We start from the raw sequence: 24,580 nt of genomic DNA, 5'->3' as shown, positions 1-24,580 counted from the left end.
CTGGGATGGAGACACAGGAGGCAGGAGACACAGAATCCGCAATCCACATCCGCCACACTCCACCATGCTAACTGCAACCCGCTCCTGCTTGCTCAGCCACCATCTTCTTGCTAACCCCCATTTTCTGCTAGCGTAGCCAAGGCAGTTATATTACTGGCCAATGGCTCACTGGTTGCAGCTGACGGCCAACTAGCCACAGCTGACGGCCATCCAATCACAGATGATGGCCATTTACTACCTGAGCCAGCACCTTTCCACATGAGGCCGAGAGCCTGGAAACTGCTTTCTGGGGCTCTGTCCCCATACACAGGAAGTAGGATCCACACGATCCGCAATCCACCATCTACACTTGCTAACCCCACTTGCTAGCTGCACTCCGCCTCCCACTTCTCCGCCAACTAACCAACCCCCTAGCGTAGCCACAGCAGTTATATTAGTGGCTAATGGCTAACCGGTAATAGCTGATGGCCACCCTGCCACAGCGAATGGCCATATACTACCCAAGCCAGCACCTTTCCACGTGAGGCTGAGAGCCTGGAAACTGCTCTCTGAGACTCTGTCGCCACATTCCACTATTTCCACTGTGGTCTAAGCCACTATCATCTGTCACCTGCATTATGGAAACAGCCTCTACTTCCACCCCTCCCCTAACCCAAGCCCCCATTTAGCACAACTTAAATCAGGCCAGGTTACACCCTGTGCAAACCCTGCAAAGGCTTCCCATCTCTCACAGGCTGTCCCCTTAAGTATAGGCCCTCCATTGCCTCTCTGACTGCAACTCCTACTACTCTCTTCCTTGCTTATTCCATTCAGCTGCACTCGCCTCCCGGTGTTTCTTGAATGTCTCAGGCATGCTCTCCCCTCAGGGGTTTTGCACTGGCGCTCTGCTTTGCCTAGAATGTTGTTTACCATGCTCCACACCCTCAACCCACCTGATTGCAACACAGCTCTAACGAGCTGTTCAACTCCTCCATCATGAGCATACTACTGCATCCTCCTGCTTGGCTACCATGGAAATTTCTCTGAAACCACAGAAAGCCACTGTGGGGACAGAGTCCCAGAGAGTAGTTTCCAGGCTCTGGGCCTCATGTGGAAAGATGCTGGCTCGGGTAGTAAATGGCCATTAGCTGTAACTAGTTACCGGTTAGCCATTAGTCACTGATATAACTGCCGTGGCTGAACTAGCAAGTGCAGATTGTGGCTAACAAGTGGGGTTGGTTGCTTAGCAGAGAAGCAGATGATGGGCTGTGGATTGTGTAGCTCCTGCTTCCTGTGTCTCCAACCCAGCCGCCATCGAGACTATAGTGGTATGACTCCCGTATCTATGCCTCCGTTGTTGTTCCTTTTTGGCCTCCTGCATTCTTGTGCGGGGAGTGGGACCAGAGTCCCTGCATGACAGCCACAGAGCCTGAGCGCAGCTATAACCCAGACCCACTGGGAAGTTAATATGCCAGCTGCATCCCTAAGTAATGGAGGATGTGGTGAATAAATGCCTAACCTCCCAGTCTCGGAGAGGTGCATTTTCCATGTGTCCTCAGAGACCCCGTAATGAGTTGAGCCCCAGTTGTGCACAGCAGTAAACAGCTCTTCCACATACTCCTGGTTGGCTCCTCTTGCCTCCCTCTCTCACTCTACACTCCTCCCTACTTCTGCATTCTGGGATCATCTTTCCAATCTCAATCTCAAAGTTGCATTCCTTTATGACATTCAATGATAAAAATCAAAAGAAAATATCCCATGTCCCTTTTCAGTTTATTACCATGGGAGCCTAGAAAAGGGTGCTTCTGAATTTCTTGAAGTCAGATAAAAAGTCACCTTCTACCTTTCCCAATGTAACTAGTTCTGAGAGTAGACAGCTAGTGATACCACTTATCAATAGGAAACTTAGAGATGAAAAGAAAAAAGTAAGTGTACTGTGGGGTAAGAGATATGTCTTTCTAGAAGTATTCATGAAATTCCTTCCGGCTCTTATAAATTTTAGAATTAGGCAACACTATTCCCAAATCAGGAAGTGCTTTCCTTGGTTCACCATGGTCTGCACCTCTTGCTGGGGCCAGGCACGTTGATATTTTCACTTGGAATTCTATGTCCACTCTGGACACTCATGGGCTACAATGAGGCCAACAGCTCCCCTTGGCATAGCAGAGATAAGGAAGGAAAGGGAGGATGTCAGCTTCATCATTGCTTGAAATAGTTTTTCTCTCCAAGAAGAAAATCTCCTTTAGGCTCTAACAGAGAGTAAAGATGAAGTGTTTTATTAGTTTCCTCAGGCCACCATAAAAAAATACCATGTTTCCCCGAGAATAAGACCTAGCCGGACAATCAGCTCTAATGCAAGTTTTGGAGCAAAAATTAATATAAGACCCAGTCTTATTTTACTATAATAAAAGACTGGGTCTTATATAATATATAATATATAATATATAATATATAATATATAATATATAATATAATATAATATAATATAATATAATATAATATAATATAATATGTAATATAATATAATACTGAGTCTTATATTAATTTTTTCTCTAAAAGATGCATTAGAGCTGACTGTCTGACTAGGTCTTATTTTCGGGGAAATGTGGTACCACAGACTGTGGGGCTTAAACAAGAGATATTTATTTTCTCAGTTCCGGAGGCTGGAAGTCCCAGATCAAGGTGTGCGCGGGTTTGTTTACCTCTGGGGCCACTCCACTTGGCTTGCAGATGCCCTTTTTCTCATTGTGTCCTCACGTGCACACATTCCTGCTGTCTCTCTGTGTCTCCAAATTTCTTCTCTTACAAGAAAACCAGCCAGATAGGATCAGTGTCCACTCCAATGACCTCGTTTTACTTAACTACCTCCTTATTGGGCCTGTGTCCACATATAGTCACATTCTGCCATCCTGGTGTGTCAGGGCTTCAACATGTGGATTTGGGAGCACAGTTGAGACATAACAAGTGGAAAGAGATTATTTAACTAAACATGGCCTGAACTCCTCACTCTCACTCACTCCCCACTTTACACTCTTCCCCAAATCTCAATATTTTCTAGAAAGGTAGCTCAGGATCATGATTGTCCCTGGACAAGCCTTTCACCCATAGTGTGGGGTTGGCAAACTTCTCTTCTCCTGTTCTGACCGGGCAGCCTTTGGTTGGTCATGGGCTGACACCTGGGCACATTCCTATTATCCCTGGAGCTGCTTCCTGTGGGTCACCCCCTTAATTTAACTACCCCTTAACTACTCTGTGCTCATGACACAGTATGCCAAAGCCGCTGGGCTGGAGTAGCCAGATTCCTTGATCCTTTGTGCCACGCTCTGGCATGCTGGCCCTAACATGTCACACAGATGGCATGTGATGTCCACCTTGCCATTTCTGCTTCTGGATGTGCTCTCTCTAAGACCCACTTGGAATAGTCTCAGAGACAAGACACCATGCTATCTTCAAAACCCCTTTTCTCAAATGCACAAGTGCTCCTTCCCCTCTCTTCTTCACCTTTCTTCCCATCACCCACAGGACCCCTGAGGTTCTATATTGCACCAGTTTTGAAATTTCTCCTCACCTGAAAGAGCTGTGCTTTGCAAGGTCCAGATCAAGTAGTATTTCAAGAGGGACTCCTTCAGTAAGCTTCCAAATATAATCCTCCTGAAAGCTAAAGAAAAAAATTATATGGTATTTTAGAGTTTAAGAGCTTTTGAATTCTGCATTTACTAAATCATTTGATCTTACAACAGCCCTGGAAGGAGGGCATTTCCTCATCTCCACAGGTAAACTGAGAGGTGGAAGTTTGCCTGACATGGTCAGAGTCAACAGCCAGTGAATGGAGGGCCTAAGACTAGAACTCAATGCCAACTTCAATGTCATTTCAAAACTGTTATCATTCTCCCCTTACAATATATTGCAAAATTGCTAAGTTAATTTTTTTATCAGTTTCAGGTGCACAAAACAATATAATAGTTATACATTTACACCCTTCACAAAGTGATAACTCCCCATCCCAATCTACTACCCCTCTGATGTTGTATGTATCTGTTACAATTCCATTGACTTTATTACCTATGTTGTACTCAACATCCTGTGAATATATATATATATATATATATATATATATATATATATATATATATAATTATAGTTGATATTCAGTATTATTCAGCTTCAGCTTTAGGTGTACAGTGCAGTGGTCAGGCATCTACACTGTCCATGAAGTGGTCCTACTATGGAAATTAGTATGGGGGTATTTCAAAAAACTGGAAATGGAACTACCTTATGACCCAGTAATTCCACTCTTAGGTATCTACCCACAGAAATCCAAGATGATAATTCAAGAAAATATACCTAGCCCTATGTTTATTGCTGTGCTATTCACAATAGCCAAGACATGGAAACAATTGAAATGCCCATCGGTAGACGACTGTATTAAGAAACAGTGGTACATTTATACAATGGAGTATTACTCCGCTAAGTTAACTTTTAATCTATAATGCATGAAAAATACCATGTAAAAATGGACACCATGTAACAAGTACTTAAATAAATGCTTTCTACCTCTTTACTTAAAATATTAGCTACAATGTACTGATTTACTATTATAACAACTCAGTTGATTCTTTCCAGCCTCTGTGAGGAACTGTGTTAGTTTCTTAGGGCTGCCATAAGAAAGTGCCACAAACTCAGTGGCTTAAAACAACAGAATTTTATTCCCTCAGAGCTTTGGAGGATAGTATCTGAAATCAAGGTGTCAGAAGGGCCATGCTCTCTGTGGGCTCTAGGGAAGGATCCTTGCTTGCCTTTTCTAGTTTCTGGTCCTTGCAGGCAATCCTTGGCTATCCTTGGCTTGTAGACATGTCACTCCAATCTCAGCCTCCATCTTCATGTGGCCTCCATCAGTGTTCTCCCCTTCTTATAAGGACACCAGTGATTAAATTAAGCCCGCCCTAATCCAGTATGACTTCATCCTCCCTTGATTACAACTGCAATGACTCTATTTTCAAATAAGGTCACATTCACAGGTACCCCAGGTTAGGATTTGAACATTTCTTTTGGGGAGACAAAATTCAACCCACAACAGGTATAGAGTTGTCATATTATTATCTATATTCTAAAGATGAGGACTTTGTGAGACCTAGAGCAAGTGAGTCAGTGTTTTCTCTATGTTTGTCCCAACAATTGCCTGCATCACAACCACCAAGAGGTTTGTTAGAGTTCAGAGTCCTGGACCTCATCGTGGAACTGCAGAATCAAAATCCAGAATCTGTTTGTCTAAGGAGGGACGAATGTGGTTCATAGAAACATTTGATTGTGCTAACCTCCTAGATTAATAAGAGCCATCAGGGATTTTGTGAATACGTGGTAGAAACTAAATGTAAGCCCAGGCACTGAGACTTCAGAACTTTATTTCCTTAGTGGGCCTCACTTTATCTTTCATTTTCTAATCCAAGAATCTGCTTGATTATTTGTTGCAAACCCTTGTGAATGTTTGTCTGCCTAGCTCGGCATTTGTGCTCTTTCCAGGATTCCATGCAGTGTGTATAGGTAGGCACTGCAGACATACATGGAAGCCTCATTGTCTCACCACCTCTTGTTCCACTACTCCCTGTCCGGCATCATTCTCTCGTGTTACTCAGTTGTCTCATGCACATAACAGGAAACTAGGCCACACTCTGGTTGCTTACAGAATCTTCAGATCCTTATGTTTTATACTATTTCTTCCTTAGGAGTATACCAATTTTAGAAACATTGGCAGTTTCATTTTAGACATCTCTTTCCAACAGATAATGCTAATTTTGTCATGATCATCCTCTGTTCAAGAGGGAAAAAATACTGCTAGTACTTATAAATAATAATAATAATAATGATAATAATAATAAAAACCGACAACAATTTATGGGTCTTCCTATGTGTTGAGCCTCAGGATGTATGATAAATTTTTGCATTAGATCCTTCTTTGGAGAGATTATTATTTTATGGATAAGCAAACTAGATCTTAAAACCAGAACCAGGATTTGAATTCAGATAATTTACCTCCACCTTATGCTAATCTGCCTCTCTACCCTGCCCACCTGGTCCAGTCCCAGCTCCTCATTCTGGATTCTAGGCTCTCCATGGTAAGGCTCCTTCTTTCTATCTGATGCTATCTGCAATCACCATCCACTCTTCTCTACTCAGCTGGCCTCCCCACTATATCCTTTCACACCAAACACTACTCAGTCCCACTTCCTGATCTTCCAAATATATCCCATTTGGGCTTTAGCATGTACTGTTACATGATATCATTATTTATGAACAAGAACAGGTTATATTCTTATCACATCCTACTTGAGGGAAGTAGGCACAGAGTAACTATATTTTGAATGAACAAAGGCAACTCACTCTGGGAAGGCAACAGCACAGAGTGGAAACCCTCTATTGAGAGTCAAAAGCTCTGCTTTCCATCCTTAACTCTGTTACTTAGAGTTATGCCTGGACATGTCCATTCATCTCCTTGGCTTGTACAAAGAAGAGTTGGGTTACATAGCTTCTGAAATTTAATCTGGGTTTAACACTCTCTAAATCAAAGTCCTACTTCTTCCATGAAGACACCCCTATAAATTTAGCCAATACTGATCTCTTCTGTTCTTAATCAAGTCCATATTTCAGTACCAAAAATCAGAACAGAATCTGACAGAAATATTTGGTCCTATTTCTGGATATGGGAAGCAATGGAATTGTAACTTAAGTGCTATAAAACGATGCTATGTTTGGAATATTTTGGTAGGAACAAAGGTGCACACTACCTGAAAACAATGTTGTCCCTGAAAATACAATCCTCATAGCATATTCGTTTTTTATTTTTATTGGATACCCTTTTCATGCTTTTGCATATTCTTTTCTATATTCTCTGTTTGCAATGTCTATAATTCTTAGCTCCTTGCCAATTAATTCGTTGAGATGAGAAACTATCTGGTGTGCTTTTGATATCCCAGTGAAGCCTCATAGTAGAAGCCCGATACACACCTGTATTCAAAAACAGCAAAGCTGGAAAGATAATACAAAGTATATGGATTAAGCATTAAATACTTACTAGAGGCAGTAAGCTAGAATTCCAAAACAGGGGTCATTTCAATCTGGTCATTTGGAAAGGAGTTAACAAAAAGGGAAAGCAAATGTGTCACCTTTGTTTTTCCATGTTTACTCTTTCGTTGCCACTGAGAGCTTGCTGTGACTTTTCACAGATCATCATATCTAACCAATATTTTCTAATGAAATTCATTTTTTATACAATAGACGTGAATACAAATCTAAAGGAATTAAGGGTATAAGGGAATTACTTGTTTCTAGCCATAGATTCACACAATCATTAGGAGGCTCTTGTGTTAGGGGACAGTAGAAACCATCTGATTCTAGAATTTGACAATTAAAAGGACCATATTCATCTCCCTTATTTTGCGAATGAAGGAAGTGAGGGCTAAGGGTAATAAAGCAAATTTTCCAAGGTCCCAGAATAAGTTAGAAGTAGAGGCAGAGGTGAAAATAAGCCCCTGAACTTTCAGGCTGTGTCTTTTCCACTAGACATATTAGACATCATTTTAAATAGTTCCAAGAGGATATTTCCTTGACTGGAGTAATTTTTCACCCAGATCCTCACCTTCCCATTAGGGTTTATGACCAAGGTGAGTCTTTTATTCCAGAGTAGGGTGGTCAGCACATTCTGGTTTGTTCAGGACTTTTAAGGTTTAACACTGAAATTCTCTCATCTCAGAAACTTCCTCAGTCTCACACAAACCAGGACCTGGTCACTCGATTCCACAGGAAGCATTTGCTCCAAACCGTGTAGTTCTCACATTTGGAATGTGAGAGAAGCTGTCCACCCTTGAGCTGCTGCAGGAAGGGCTGTCAGTCCCCACTCTTCTCGTCTTTTGACACACATATCTCAAGCATGTTGATGTCACCTGGACACCTGTTCCATATAATACAGGCTCAAATTCTGGTTCTGTCTCATAGATCTGGGGGACCTTGGGCAAGGTGTGTAACGTATCTGTGCCTCAGTTTCTTCTTCTGTAAACATGGGGATAATAATAATAATACCTGCCCTTTAGAGGTAGTTGTAGTGATATACAAAGTACCTAGAATAGTGGCTGCTCAATAGTAAGTACTCAGGAAACGTTTGCTTTTTGAAATGTTATGAAATCCTCTGCTTCTTTTTGCCTCTGGCCTCAGTTTCTCCACTCTGGTAAATTTTCCTCATGGACAGAATCTTTTTTGTTCATGGTTAAGGACAGAATCTTTAACCAACCAGTCTGGTTAAAAACCGTACACCTTGGCAGAAGCCCTTGCAGCAGGGATGGTCATGTGACTCTCATTCCGCCAATGGTGTGTGAGCGGAGATCCTGAGTAGGTCCGCGGGGAAAATTGGTAAAGGGGCTGGACTTCAGCCCTGTGTCTGTCCTCCACTGGGGTTGCCAAATAAAATACAGGGCTTGAACTAAAAAGTTATACATTATCTATCTGAAATTCAAATTTAACTGAGTGTTCTGTATTTTTATTAATTTGGCAGCCCAACTCTCTGTCCTTCTTTCTTTTTGACTGGAATGTGGACACTACGCTTGGAGGTGCACGGACCAGTTTGAGACCATCAGGCATAAGCAAAGAGTAGTGATGGAAAAAAATTGAGGAAATATGGACTACTGAGGTCATCATGGGGGCCGCTCCAACAGCTGGGCTGCTTAAGCCACTGCTTCTATTGTACATAGCTAAATACAGGCCCTACCTGATACTCTTACACGGGTACAGACTTAGCCCACCTCTTCCTCTGTAATCTCCTCATGTTCTTTTCCTCTGGGAACACATGACTTAGTTGCAATGATCACTTCCAGGCTAAGACCTTGAAAAATCTACCTTTCCACTCCTCCCTCTCATTTTCTATCACTATAGTATGCTATAACCTGAATGTGTCCTATCCCTTGTAACCATGCAGAATTCATGGAACTACCCTCCAGGGAGAAAAAGGAACTGTCAACATATTTTAAGCACCACTTTATAAGTATATCCATGCACTTATCTTTAGTGAATAAAAACAACTAAAGTATTTGATTATGAGTAACATAAAAACTAAAATAGATAATTTTTAACAAGTTCATTTTGTATCTGGTGCAGTTCATTTAATAAATTTATTATTTTGAACTTCAAAATGTATACAAAAATTTAGAAAGATTAGTTTATACCACCCCCACTTGCCACACACACATACACACACACTCACACACACACACACACACACACACACACACGAAATGCTAAACCAAATATAGAGCAATGGTGTGAAGGGATATCGAATTCCTAGCCCACAAACAGCACCCACTTTTCCAGACTGGCTGCCAACCCAGATCTTGATCACTGCATTTGGTCTCCAGCTCTTGCCCTTCACACGTGTCCTGCACTGTGCACGCAATATTCCAAGGCTCATTTCAGAAGACTATTGCCTGGCTCAGACACCGCCCCACCAGTTCCCCATGTGGCCTTTAACATCTGGCTCCCCTTTCCCTGAGCAGCAGCCCCATGATTTGGCTGTGACCAGAAAGGACAGCCCTGTCCCCACACAGAGGCTCTCTCCAGCCACTCTCACATTCTCTCTCTCCTAGACAGACATCATTCCAGATGTCTCGCCCTTGCTCATGTGTTAATACTTCATAGAACATCCCTCCCCCACCCCACCAGTTGCTTTACATCTTACCCTCCACCCCGGATCTGGCTTTCTGGGCTACTCCAGCTACGATGACCCTTCTCTGTTGTTAAATTCTATTCAGCCAGGCCTTGATGTACAACTTACTGGTTCTCTTTGTATTCATTGTGTTTCCAACCAGATGGCAGGGAGCCTGGCACCTTGCACAGTGTGACTAGCAGAGGACCTGCTCAGGAAGCTCTTATTCAATGATATGTAATCTTTGAGCCTGAGATTAATTTGATGCACAGAGAACAGAAAGTAACTGAGAGCACAGTTATACTGTTTTTGCAAAAGCTCTTACTCTTATTTTCAAGATAAATAATATTTCTCCACTTGTCTATCCCCCAGAAGTTTCTGCTCCCACGTATGTGCCCAGCACTGCTGAAGCACTATAGCACCTGACAGTCATAACAGTTCCAGGAACCACAGAGCCCCCCAGTCTCTACCGGGACATTTTCTTATCATCACAAAGGCTGTGGCACACCCTCTGTCCGTTCACCAGTGTTTTTTCTCAACTATCAAGAGGCACCCAGAGTAGTCACTCAGTTCCTTTCTTCAGAATCTTTTCTTGGGATCAGAGGTTGGCATACTACATTCTGTGAACCAAATCCAGTCTTGTCAGCTATTTTTGCAAATAAAGTTTCATTGGAATGCAGCCATAGTCATTTGTTTTTGTATTGTCTATGACTTCTCTCATGCTACAATGGCAGAATTGAGTAGTTATGACAACAAACGCATGACCTACAAAGCCTAAAATATCCACTTATCTAGCCCTTTACAGGAGAATTTTGCTGACCCTCTAAGCTAGATCACCAGTTATGGATAACTCATTACTTGTGGAATTTTCTATCATCATTATCAAATATATTGATATGGCTTTTAAATTTAAATTGTTGCTTCATTTATTATTCTTGCCCGCAATATTGAGATGCATGGATGGTAAAGGGTGCCTAGCTTTTGACAAGTGAAGAAAATAAGCCAAGAGTTGAACATAAAGCGAGAGGCAGAGAGGCTAATGACATTCCTGATTAGCACTGTTACATGAAGCTCTTTCTCCTGGTTAGGGCTGGATCAGGAAGTGACAGATTATGGCGAGGCATAGCCACAAGGTCATTTCCAGCTAACATAGAGCCAGTGAACCAGTCAGTGTCAACAAAACAGCACTGCTAAATCCTCCAGGCCAGAGGAAAATGATTAGGTTGGTTTTGAACAGATACAGTGAATATCCCAATATATTACTAAGTAATCGCCCGTAGGCAACTTGGTCTTTTAAAGGACCAGATGGCATACAGAATAGAAAATAACACATTTTTTAAAATCCATGGCGTAAACAAGATAGACATTTATTTATTTATTTATTTCACTGTCATGCAAAAATCCAGTGGAAAGACTGGCTTGGCACTATGGTTACCCCTTTAACAACCTAACATGTGGCTTCCAGCCTCAACATCACCTCATGCCCCAAGATAAATGCTGTCGCTCCAGGCTCTGTGTCCCAGTTGCAGACTAAAAGAAGGAAGACAGCTGATGTAGCACAAAGGATACTCTCCAGCAGAGCCAACCAGCTTAAAGAAGGCTGACATTGGCCAGGATGTAGGCAGATGGCTGCACCTAGTTGCAGATGAAACTATAGTCTATAGTTGCAGGAGCTATATAGTGTTTTAGCTAGGTACATGGACTTAAAGAATGCAGTTGGAATTCTGGCACTAAGGGAAAAGGGAATTAGCAGCCTCCTCTTGGTGAAAACCCTGAGGAGGAAGCTCACTACCCTAGATTTACTTTTGAGAATTTGCTCTGACTTTTGTACTTTGTCCACAGAGAATGAAATAGTCAAGAATAATAGTATTTACAAATCAAGTCATTTTCTACTCGGTTTTCCCTAGAGGGATTGACCCCTGAGGTAATTTGACCTATGCCAGTGTTCATGGCTGAGACAGGGGATTGCTGCCTGCATTGTTTTCATACTCCAGAGAGAGGAAATTCTGAACTGCCAGAAGCACAAACATATGGGTCTCTACTCCTCCCACCCACCATACTTTCAGTCTCATTTGAACTTGCTTCTCTCACGGGGAAGGGGAAGGAGTCTGGCCAGTACCTCTGATGGTGGCTACCACCACAAGGCCAGAGGAGGAGCAGCCTTCAGTTCCTCCCCAAGCCCTGCAAAGAGCCACGGGATGGCATCACAGAAGAAGACGGCCACTGTTCCTGCCTGAGAAATAGACACTTGCTGTGGAAATGAGGTAAAGTAGATCTCTTGGCCAGGGCAAGGAGTTAGGAGGTCAAGAGACCGGAAAAGGCAGGCTGTCTGTTAAGGAAGAAAAGGTATAGCACTTTGTCAAATATCTGTGTGTTACACCCAGTGATATTTCTGTTTCTTTCCCCTCTTTTGAATACTTCCATACAATCTTTGCATAGAAAAGAAAAAAATTTTTAAACAAAAATACGAATAAGAAAGCACAACTCCTCCCCACCGAAAAGATGCCAAGGGAAGCTGGAAAGCTGCAGAGGATGGAAACTAGACGAGGCTGACTGCTACAGCAGGCAGCAAGCTGCACACAAGCCAGCTTGTGATGTCGTGGTGGTGCCGCTTGCTGGGTTGGGAGGGGGCCGGCTCTCATGAAGTTGTCAGGAGCAGCCAGGGACAAACCGTATGGAGGAGCCATGGGTGGCCTGGACTCCCTGATAGTCCATGTAGCCTCAGTCCTCACCCAGCCCTGTTTCTTCAACTCCCATACCTCCAACTCAAGTCGGGGCTCTTGGAAAGGACTGAAGGGTCTTTCTCGACTAGAAGCCAATGATGCAGGGGCGGGGCCGGTGAAAACCCTCACAGAGCCAGATTCCACTCCTGACCAAAGTAGCCTTCATCTTCCATCAACCTCCCTGCAACCCAAAGCCACTGTTATTGCATTGCTTTCTTTCACTGCACTTTGTGATCTAGCTTTTCTGCCCACTTAACAAGAATTAAGAGAAAATGGCAGGAAGCTATCCAGTGACATCCCAGCAATGCCAAATTTTTCAGGGAAGCTGAGTGTCCTGTCCAGATGGGCTCCTGAGCTCCATGAGACTGTGCCATTTCCAGGTGGCCGTACACTGTGCGGTGAGCATAGTTTTTCCCCAGGTAAAGGAAGTGTCACAACATATTGACAGGAAATGCTAGATCAATAACCTATGGTTCCCCAGTCACAAATCTTACTGTATTTAAAGGCATTTTTGTGAGGTGTGTCATTTTTTGCCAAATGGCCTGTGCCCCTCAGCCCTCCTCTCACCCTGTGGAGTCCACAACACTGGTCTCCCCAGACCCATCTGTGCTGGCCCCTAGGGAGACACAGGCATGGCTGTGACCACAGACGTGCTGAGCCGCATTCTCATATCACCACACTGCACTCTACAAAGCCCAATACATTTGGACTGAAGGAGCAAAAAGACCATATCTGCACCATGGGCCCTCTTAGCTGCAGGCTCCAGGCCATTAGCAGCACGCATTGTGGGGCTGTTCCACTGGGCCGTTTTGTCCTAATGTATGAGCCCTCGCGTATTAGAGATGCTGAATCCTAAACAAGTCTCAACCCCACTCCAATGATGTTGGCCACAGGCAGTTAGAACAGAGAAAGTCTCCATTTAATATTTGACTCCTCCTAAATATGAACTAAGGGCACTGATCCTACCAGTAAGTAAATTGCCTGCATTTGGGTTATAATTGAACTGTTTTGCTGCAAGCAATGTACTTGGAAAACTATAGCTCTATCACAATAAGGAACAAAAAAGAGTTAATTCACCTTCAAAGGGAATGTTTACTCCTTACTCCCCAGAAGGATCAGATCAAAAGGCAATTATAAATGACTGATAATATTATTCATATTTTATTGGGCTATAATTAAAAAGAGTTTTCATTATTATTATTCTAGCAATTCCACTTAGATATATCCTGAGAGACAGAATTTGGAAGTAATAGACCAGAGTCTTCTCCTTAATGAAGCTTGGCATTTTTCAAATGATGAAAAGTTCTATTACTGAGGGGCAAAGATTTTATCTAAATTAGCAAGACCTGCTCTCAGAGGTCCAGTGTACATTCCAGTCATGGCATGCTGACTCCCAAAGAGGTAGGAGGAAACTGGAGGGACCAAGGGAGAGTGTACACTGCCCAGTGAGCTTTGTCAGTGTCCAGGCACTAAGGACTCCATGCAGGGCTGGAGACATGTTTTCAAATAGACATCATAAAGCAGATGTAAGAGAAGGTCCAAGATGGTAGACTAGGAAAAGTCTATGCCTCCCAGGATCACAACAAAATTACAAACAAATTATAGAACAATAAACCTCAAAAATCATCTGAAGACTACCTGAACAGAAGCCCAATAATTAAGGATCTCAAGAAGAGGCCACATCAAGACTAGTAGGAGGGGCAGAGATGCAGACGGGCTGACCCCAAACCCACATATAATGACTGAACTCCAAGACGGACACCTCCTTGGCAGAGGTCCCCACAAAAGAGGGAGGGTGTCTCCCCCCACACCGGACTATCTCCAGGCCAGGGGTCCTATGCTGGAAAGAGGAAATCTCACAACATCTGGGAGTGAAAATCAGCAAGGACTCAGTCTATCCCAGGGAGACAGAAAGCAGCTGGAAACCCAGACGCCTTTTTAAAGGAACCGTACACAGACTCACTCACTTGCAAACACTCACCTCGTTTCGGGTGGAGAGGCGGCATTTCAAGAGGCACCAGAGACATACAGAGAAAGACTGAGTTTTGTGGCCTTGGGACGAGGGCTGAAGGGACCAGCAATTATTTTTGTGTGGAGACTGTTTCACATGTAGCCTACAGGAGGGCACCATCTTTTCTATGGAGAACCCTCCCCAGAAGGGCCAAATCTAAGACCATACTGGTCTGGTAAAATCTGCACACCACCTTGGAGATGCCCTGGGTCCTCACTCTGTAGAGCTAGTACTGGATCACCAAGAGCACTCTCAGCTATTGAGTGGCCGGCCCTGCCACATGAGCTGAAAAGCCTTTTAGAGCATTGCAGGGCATGGGGCAGCCCCGGTAACTTTTAGGGGTGAGTAATGAACTATGCCCTGCACCACAGACCCTTTTGGGTGGCTATCAGGAACCTGTGGGCCTCAGGGGAGCCTCGGTGTTTTCAGGGTGTATTTGCAAAGTGGTCATAGGCCTGACACTAGTGCAAGAACCAAAACTGCATTAACTTTATAAAAACTTCGCTCATACTTCGTAACTCCTGGGAACCCCACTCTACCCACCAAGGGCTGCATTGACAGAGTCACTCTCAACACCGGGTCAACCCACCTGGCCCATGGGACCTAAGGAGGCTCTTTTAATGGCTGAAGCTTATGGACACCTGGCAAGTAGCAACAGGGATAGGGGGCCCTGGTCCTTTTGCTAAGCTGCCCCAGGCTCAATACTGGTGGCAGCCAGCCTCATTTCACAGAGACTCCACCCCCACATACCTCTAGGTCCAGTACAGGCAGCAACCAACCATATATAGCTTTTTGGCTCCTACCAGTTACCCCCAGGCCAATGACAAGCAAGGATAAAATAGGACTGCCCTAAAGCCCCTCCCGAGAGACACTAGAAACACACCCAGAGCCAAGTCTCACACCACACCAGAGTACTACCTGGCTAGCCCCACAAGAAGCACACCCAAAGGTTGGATTCAAGATGCACAAGTGCCCACAGGGTTAAAACCCAATCCAAGGGGTTAGCCCCTACACAGTAGCTCATACACTGTAGGCATAACCAATCCTCTGAGTTAGTTAGCCTCAGAGTCAATCCCACCAGCTGATGTACCAAAAGCAATCTAAGTTCAGCTAAAACAGGAGAATGTACACAACAAACATAGGGACACTCCTAGAACACATGCATGAGAGACCAGGGAGATTACGCCATTGGCCCTCAAATGACACATATTACATAAGGTCACTCAGCAAAGGCTGAAAGACATAGGAGATCTAACTGATACATAGAAGCAAATACAGAGAGGCAGCCAGAATGAGGAAACAAAGAAACATATCCCAAATAAAAGAATAGGAGAAACATCCAGAAATAGAACTAAATGAAATGGAGGCAACCAATGTACCATAGACAGAGTTTAAAACACTAATTATAACAATGCTTAAGGAACTTAGTGAGAATTTCAACTATAAGACAATAAGGATAAGACTATAAGATAAAGAAGGAAATAGAAACCATTAAGAAAAAAAAAAGAACCAGTCAGAAATAAAGAATACAATAACAGAAATGAAGAATATATTACAAGGAAACAACAGCAGATTAGATGAAGCAAAGGATGGAATCAGTGATTTAGAATCCAAAGTAGCAGAAAACACCCAATCAGAACATCAATAAAAATAATAAATAAAGAGTAAAGATAGTTTAATGGCCCTTTGGGACAACATCAAGCATAACAACATTCACATCATAGGGGTACCAAAAGGAGAAGAGAGAGAGCAAGGGATTGAGGACCTATGTGAAGAAATAATGACTGCAAATTCCCTAACCTGGCAAAGGAGATAGACATACAAGCACAGGAAGTGCAGAGAGCTTCAGACAAGATTAACCCAAACAGGCCTACACCAAGACACATCATAATTAAAATGGAAAAGGTTAAAGACAAAGAGATAATCCTAAAAGCAGCAAGAGAAAGAAAACTAGTTAATCACAAGGGAGCTCCAATAAGACTATCAGCTAATTTCTCAACAGAAACTTTGCAGACAAGAAGGGATTGGCAGGAAATATTAAAGTGATGAAAAACAAGGGCCTGAAACCAAGACTGCTCTACCCCACAGTGCTATCATTTAAAACTGAAGGAGAGATAAAGAATTTCCCAGACAAGAAAAAGTTAAAAGAAGTCGTTACCATCAAGCCAACATTATAAGAAATGTTAAAAAGGATTCCTTTAAGCTGAAGAAAAAAGAAAACAAACAAATTAAGATAAAAAATATGAATAATAAAATGGCAATGACTATGTACCCATCAATAATGACATAAATGTAAATGGATTAAATACTGCAATCATAAGATATAGGGTAGCTGAATGGATAAGAACAGAAGACCCATGCACTTGCTGTTTACAAGAGACTCTTCTCAGCTCAAAAGACATAGACTAAAATAAAGGAATGTTAAAAGATATTTCATGCAAATGGAAATGAGAAAAAAACTGGAGTAGTAATACTTATATCAAACAGACTTTAAAACAAAGACTATAAAATGAGACAAAGAAGGACATGACATAAAGGCAGAGATCAATAGTAACACAATCATAGTAGGGGAATTTAACACCCCATTAACATCAATGGACAGATCTTCCAGGCAGAAAATCAACATGGAAACAGTGGCCTTAAATGACACACTAGACCACAAAGATTTAATTGATAATTTTAGATCATTTCACCACAAAGCAGCAGAACATACATTCTTTTCAAGTGCACATGGAACATTTCCCAAGATAGACCACATGTGCAGCTACAAAACAAGTCTTAATAAATTTAAGAAGATTGAAATCATATCAAGCATCTTCTCTGATCACAATGGTATGAAACTAAAAATGAATTACAAGAAAAAAACTAAAAAAACACACAAACACAGGGAGAATAAATAAGATGTTACTCAAGAATGAATGGGTCAACAATGAGATGAAGGAAAAAATCAAAAGATACCTTAAGGGAGCTGAAAAGGAGCTGGGAAAGCCCAAAGTGAGCACAAGAAAAGAAATAATAAAGATCTGAGTGAAAATAAATGAAATAGAGGCTTAAAAAATATATAAAAGAACAATGAAACCAAGAACTGGCTTTTTGAAAAGATAAACAAAACTGACAAATATTTAACCAAATTTATCAAGAAAAAAAGAGAGAGGACCTAAATAAATACGATCACAATTGAAGAGGAGAAGTAAGAACAGATAACACAGAAATACAAGAAAAAGTTTAAGAAAAAACTATAAGGAACTATATATGAACAAATTGAACATTCTGGAAGAAATGGATAAATTCCTAAAAGCATACAATTTTCGAAAGCTGAATCAAGAAGAAACTATAAATCTGAACAGATCGATGACAAATAATGAAATAAATTCAGTAATCAACAAGGTCCCAACAACCAAAATTCCTGAACCAGATGGCTTCACAGGTGAATTTTACCAAACATTAAAAAAATTAACACCTATCTTTCTCAAACTATTCCAAAAAACTCAAGAGGCGGGAAGGCTCCCAAGCTCCTTTTGTGAGACCATTACCCTGATTCTAAAAGCAAACAAAGACATTACAAAACAGAAAACAACAACAACAAAAAAACCTTAGACCAATATCCTGATGAACATGCAAGCAAAAATCCTTAACAAAATCTTAGCAAACCAAACTCAGCACTACACTAAAAAGATCATATACCACAATCAAATGGAATTCATTCTTGGTATGCAAGGTTGGTTCAATATCAGCAAATCAATTAATGTGATATACCACATTAACAAAATGAATATTAAAAATCACTGATCATATCAATAGATGCAGAAAAAGCATTTGACAACATCCAGCATTCATTTATGATAAACACTCTCAGCAAAGTGGGAAAAAGGGAAATTCTCTCAACATAACACAGGCTATATATGACAAGCCCACTGCTAACATCATACTCAATGGGAAAAAGCTAAAAGTGTTTTCCTTAAGATCAGGAACAAGACAATGATATCCACTTTTACCACTTTTATTCAACACGTACTGGAAGTCTTAACCACAGCTATGAGCCAAGAAAAAGAAATAAAAGGCATCCAAATAGAAAAGGAAGAAGTAAAATTGTCATTATTGCAGATGACATGATACTATATAAAGAGAACCCCAAAGACTCCACCAAAAAACTATTAGAACTGATGAATGAATTTAGTCAAGTAGCAGAATAAAAAATTAATATTCAAAAATTGGTTGCTTTTTTATACACCAATAATGAACTATCAGAAAGAGAAATTATGAAAACATTCCTATTTACAACTGCATTAAAAATATAATAAAATACCTATGATAAATTAAACCAAGAAAGTAAAAGACCTGAACTCAGAAAATTATAAGATATCGGAAGAGAGAAAATATGGAAGAGAGAAATTAAAGAAGATACAAGTAGAGGAGACAACCAAGATGGCACAGTAGGTAAATGCTGTGTTTATCTTCTCTCACAACCACATCAAAATTACAGCTAATCTATAAAAGAGCCTTTATTGAGAATTGCATAAAATCAAGCTGAACTGAAGCCTTTCAACTAAGGACTTGCAGAAGAAGCCACCTACAGACTGGTAGGAAGGTCAGAGACGTGGTATGGGCTGATCCAACACTCGCGTGTGACCAATAAAGATCAAGAGGGCTATTTTGGCTGTGGGGGTCCCCCATCCCATAAAGGAGAGAGAGATACCAGCCCCACCCCCGCCCAGGATTTCAGTGCCGAGAATAGAAGTCCCCATAATTTTTGGTTGTGAAAACCAGCGGAGATTGTGACTGAATGAGACAGTGTGGCTGCACTCACAGGCGCTCCTCTTAAAGGGACTGCATGAGGACTTACCCACCAATGGAATCACTGGCTCTGAGCTCCAGCACTGGGGCAGGACCTGGAAAGGCAGTGGGGACAAATGGTGGGGAATTGAATTGTCTAGCTTTGGGATGGGGGCTGGAGAGATGACTTTCTCCTGATGAGGGAGTTAGTGGAGGCCATTGTTTCTTTGTTGAGCCCTCCCCCTTCCCAGCATGTAGACACAGGCGGCTGTCATATCTGAGTCTCTGCCATTCATTTGTCCCACCCTGGCAATTCGAGACCTGGCTCTGCCCAACTTTCAGGCACACCCAGGCTGCTTTAAGTGGCTTTTTCATGCAGACCGTTCGCCTTGGCTTAAGCTGCACTTTCCTAGGGTCTCTCAAAGGTTCACGGAACCCAGACAAGCAGCATCTGGTTTGAGCATGTCCTGTGCCTCTGGCTCAACAGCCCGAAACTGGCACTAGTGGCAGATAGCCTTGGTTTCATGGTTTGGCATCTCAAGGTGCTTCCAAGCACAGCATAGGTGGCAGACATCTGCAGATTTCTTTCTGGCTCCCACTAGGTGGCCCCGGGTGGGGTATGGGCTGTGGCTGAAGTAGACCTACAGCGGATCCCCTTCAAGGTGGACCGGGGGCTAGTGCCCCCAGTGGCCAGCTTCAAAACAAGCTGGAGCATCACCCACCTGCCTCCAAGTATGACACACCCAAGGGGTAGATTGGGCAGGCACCAGAGTCCTGCTGAGGCAGATCCTGCTCTGTAGGATCGGCTCCTGCACAACAACTCTTCCACTGTACTCAAGGCCAGTCCTCACAACCACGGAGCCCAATGGTCAGTCCCTCCCATTGTTGTGCAACCAAGGTTCAACTACAAGAGGAAGGGGAAAAAAACACACACACAAGGGACGCACCTGGAGCATGTGGCTCAGGTGACCAGAAAGAGTGCACCACTGAACCCCACAACACACCTACTATATAAGGCCACTCTACTAAGACCAGAAGACATAGCAGCCCTACCTAATACATAAAAACAAACACAGGGAGAGAGCAAAAATGGTAGACAAAGAAACATGTTCCAAATAAAAGAACAGAACAAAGCTCCAGAAAAACAACTAAGTGAAACAGAGATTAAGCAATCAATCAGATGCAGAGTTCCGAACACTGGTTATAAAAATGCTCAATTATCTCATAAAAATGGAGATGGAAACCATAATAAAGAACCAGTCAGAAATAAAGGATACAATTATGGAAATGAAGAACATATTACAGGGAATCAACAGTAGATTAGCTGAAGCGGAGGATCCAACCAGCGATGTAGAAGATAAGGTAGCAGAAAACACCCAACCAGAACAGCAAAAAGAAAAAAGAATCCAAAAACTTGAGGAGAGTTTAAGTTGTCTCTGGGAAAATATCAAATGTACCAACATTCGCATTATAGGGGTACCAGAAGGAGAAGAGAGAGAGCAAGGAATTGAAAACCTATTTGAAGAAATAATGACAGAAAACTACCCTAACCTGGTGAAAGAAATGGAAATACAAGGACAGGAAGCACAGAGAGTCCCAAATAAGATAAACCCAAAGAGGCCAACACCATGACACATCATAATTAAAATGCCAAAAGTTAAATACAAAGAGAGAATCTTAAAAGCAGCAAAAGAAAAGCAGTTAGTTACCTACAAGGGACCCCACCTAAGACTGTCAGCGATTTCTCAACAGAAACTTTGCAGGCAAGAAGGGAGTGGCAGGAAATACTCCAAGTGATGAAAAGCAACACATACAACCAAGATTGCTCTACCCAGCAACGCTGTGATTTAGAATTGAAGGACAAAAGGAGCTTCACAGACAAGAAAAAGCTGAAGGAGTTTATCACCATGAAACCAGTATTACAAGGACTCTTAGAGGGACTTCTTTAAGATGGAAAGTGGTTAAGGACAAGTGAAAGGGGACGGGATTAAGAAGAACAAGTTGGGTGTTATACAGTAGTCATGGGGATGTAGTTTACAGCATAAAGAATATTGTAACATTGTCAACAATATTGTAATAACTAGGTATGGTGTCAGATAGGTACTAGATCTATCAGCGTGATAGATGGGAATGGGGTTGGGGTCAGGGTGAAAAAAATGAAGACATTAAGAAATATAAATGGATAGTTAATACAGTATGGGGGATAAAATCAACAATGTTTTAAAGATCATGTAAGGTGCAAGATGGGCACATCAGGGGGATCACGTCATAGACTGTGTAGATGCCTGGTCAATGTGCTATACATCTGAAGAGCTGAAGTAGAACAATATTGAATAACTATAACTAAATATCTAGTTATATATAGTCACAGGATGTGGAGTACAATGTAGGGAGGATGGTCGATGGTATTGTAACAACTATATAAGATGTCAGAGGGATACTAGCTTGGGGGTGGGTTATCACTTTATGTGAGGTTTAAATGTTTAACTATTACATTGTTTTGTACACCTGAAACTAATAATTAAGAAAATGATACAAGTAAATGGAAACATATACCATGATCATGGATAGGAAGAATTAATATAGTTAAAATGCCCATACTACCCAAAGCAATCTATAGATTCAATGCAATCCCTATCAAAATACCAATGATATTTTTCACAGAACTAGAACAAATAATCCTATCATATATGGAACCACAAAAAAACCCGAATAGTCATGGCAATCCTGAGAAAGAAGAACAAAGCTGGAGGTATCACACTATCTAATATCAAATTATACTACAAACCCATAGTAATCAAAACAGCATGTTACTGGCATAAAAACAGACACATTGATCAATGGAAAAAAATAGAGAACCTAGAAATATATTCATCCCTATATGGTAATTTAATCTATGACAAAGAAAGCAAGAATTTACACTGAAATAAAGACAGTCTATTCAATAAACGATGCTGGGAAAACTGGACAGATATATGCAAAAAAAATAATTAAACTGGACTACCTCTTCACACCATACACAAGAATAAACTCAAAATGGATTAAAGACTTAAATGTAAGACTCAAAACCATAAAACTCCTAGAAGAACGTTTAGGAAGTAAACTTTCAGACATTACCTTTAGTAATATTTTTACTGATACATCTCCCCAGGCAAGGGAAACAAAAGAAAAACAAATGGAACTACATAAAACTAAAAAGATTTTTTTTTTCACAGCAAAGGCAACCATCAACAAAATGAAAAAAACATCCTACTGAATGGGAGAAGATATTTGCCAATGATATATTTGATAATGTGTTAATATTCAAATTTTATAAAAAACTCATACAACTCAACACCAAAAAACCAAACAATCCAATTAAAAAATGGGCAGAGGACATGAAGAGACATTTCTCCAAAGAGGACATACAAATGGCCAATAGACATATGAAAAGATGCTCAATGTCACTAACCATCAGAGAGGTGCAAATAAAAACCATAATGAGATACCATCTCACACCTGTTAAAATGGCTATCATCAATAAATCAATAAACAACAAGTGCTGGCAAGGATGTGGTGAAAAGGAAACTCTCATACACTGTTGGTGGGATTGCACATTGGTGCAGCCACAAAAAATTAAGACTAGAACTACTTTATGACCCAGCAATTCTACTCCTGAGTATTTATTCAAAAAAATCCAAAACAGTAATTCAAAAGAATATATGCACCCATACGTTTACTGCAGCGTTATTTACAACAGCCAGATATGGAAACAACTGAAATGCCCATCAATAGATGATTGGATAAAGAAATGGTGGTACATTCATACAATGTAGTATCACTTTGTCTTAAAGAAGAATGAAATCTTACCATTTGCAAGAACATGGATGGACCTAGATGATATAATGCTAAGTGCAATACGTCAGACTGAGAAAGACAAATTCCATATGATCTTATTTATATGTGGAATCTAAAGAACAGAATAGGGCAGAATCCCGGCCGGCAGCGGCGCTGGCGGCAGCGGCGGCGGCGCGGCGAAAACCCTGGTGGCACCCCGCAGTTCCAAAGACGCACGGGATCCCAGGGCGGAACAGAGAACACAAAAACCAGGAGGGCCCAGCTTAAGAGGCAAAAGATTCAACATATTCAGAGGCCAACTCCAGACCAAACCAGAGTACTACCGGGTTTGACCTACAAGTGACACACCCAGAGGGAATTCTCTACAGGCACAAGAGCCCATAGAGGCCAAACCACATTTAAGTGGTCAACCCTCACGCAGCAGAACGCCCTGCGGTGGGCAGAGCCAAGTCTCACAACGAGTCAGCCTAGGAGTTAACCCCACCAACTCACAAGCACAAAGCAATTAAAGATCTTCTTGAACAGGACAATATACACAACACAAGAGTCACCTTTGGAGCACACACAGAGGAGAAGAACGAAGTAGTGCAAGTCAAATATAAAGGACACATACTACATAAGATAACCTAGTAAGAACTAAGAACGCTAGGGGATCTACCTAATACATCAAAGCAAACACAGAGAGTCAGCCAGAATGGGGAAACAAAGATACACATCCCAAATAAAAGAACAGAAGAAACCTCCACAACTGGAAACAAATGAAGCAGAGGTAACCAACCTTTCAGAGACAGAGTTCAGAACACTGATGATAAGAATGTTTAAGGAGCTCAGAGAAGACATAAAGAAGGATGTAGAAATCATAACGAACCACCAGTTAGAACTAAAGAACACAATTACCGAAATTAAGAACTCCCTTGAAGGAATTACCAGCAGGTTAGATGAAGCAGAGAATCAAATCAGTGACTTAGAAGACAAGGTAGCAGAGATCACCCTAACGGAAAAACAGAAAGAAAAAAGAATAAAAAACAATGAGGATGGCTTAAGAGACCTCTGGGATAACATCAAGCGCAACAACATGCACATCATAGGAATACCAGAAGGTGAAGAGAGTAAGCAAGGGATTGAGAACATATTTGAAGTAATCATGTCCAAAAACTTCCCCAACCTGATGAAGGAAACCAACATACAAGCCCAGGAAGTGCAGAGAGTTCCAACCAGGATAAACCCAAACAGGTCCACACCAAGACACATTATAGTTAAAATGGCAAAGGTTAAAGACAAAGAGAGAATCCTAAAAGCAGCAAGAGAAAGACAGAGGGTCACATACAAGGGAATTCCCATAAGACTATCAAATGACTTTTCTACAGAAACATTGAAGGCCGGGAGGGAGTGGCAGGAGATACTCAAAGTGATGGAAAACAAAGGCCTACAACCTAGATTGTAGAAACCTAGAAAACAAAGGCCTACAACCTAGATTGCTTTATCCAGCAAGGCTATCATTTAAAGTTGATGGAGAGATAAAGAGCTTCCCAGAAAAAAATAAGCTAAAGGAATTTATTACCACCAAGCCAG

Source organism: Rhinolophus ferrumequinum, chromosome 20 (assembly GCF_004115265.2).
Source record: "Rhinolophus ferrumequinum isolate MPI-CBG mRhiFer1 chromosome 20, mRhiFer1_v1.p, whole genome shotgun sequence".
NCBI classification, from domain to species: domain Eukaryota; kingdom Metazoa; phylum Chordata; class Mammalia; order Chiroptera; family Rhinolophidae; genus Rhinolophus; species Rhinolophus ferrumequinum.
This window is presented reverse-complemented; position numbering follows the sequence as displayed.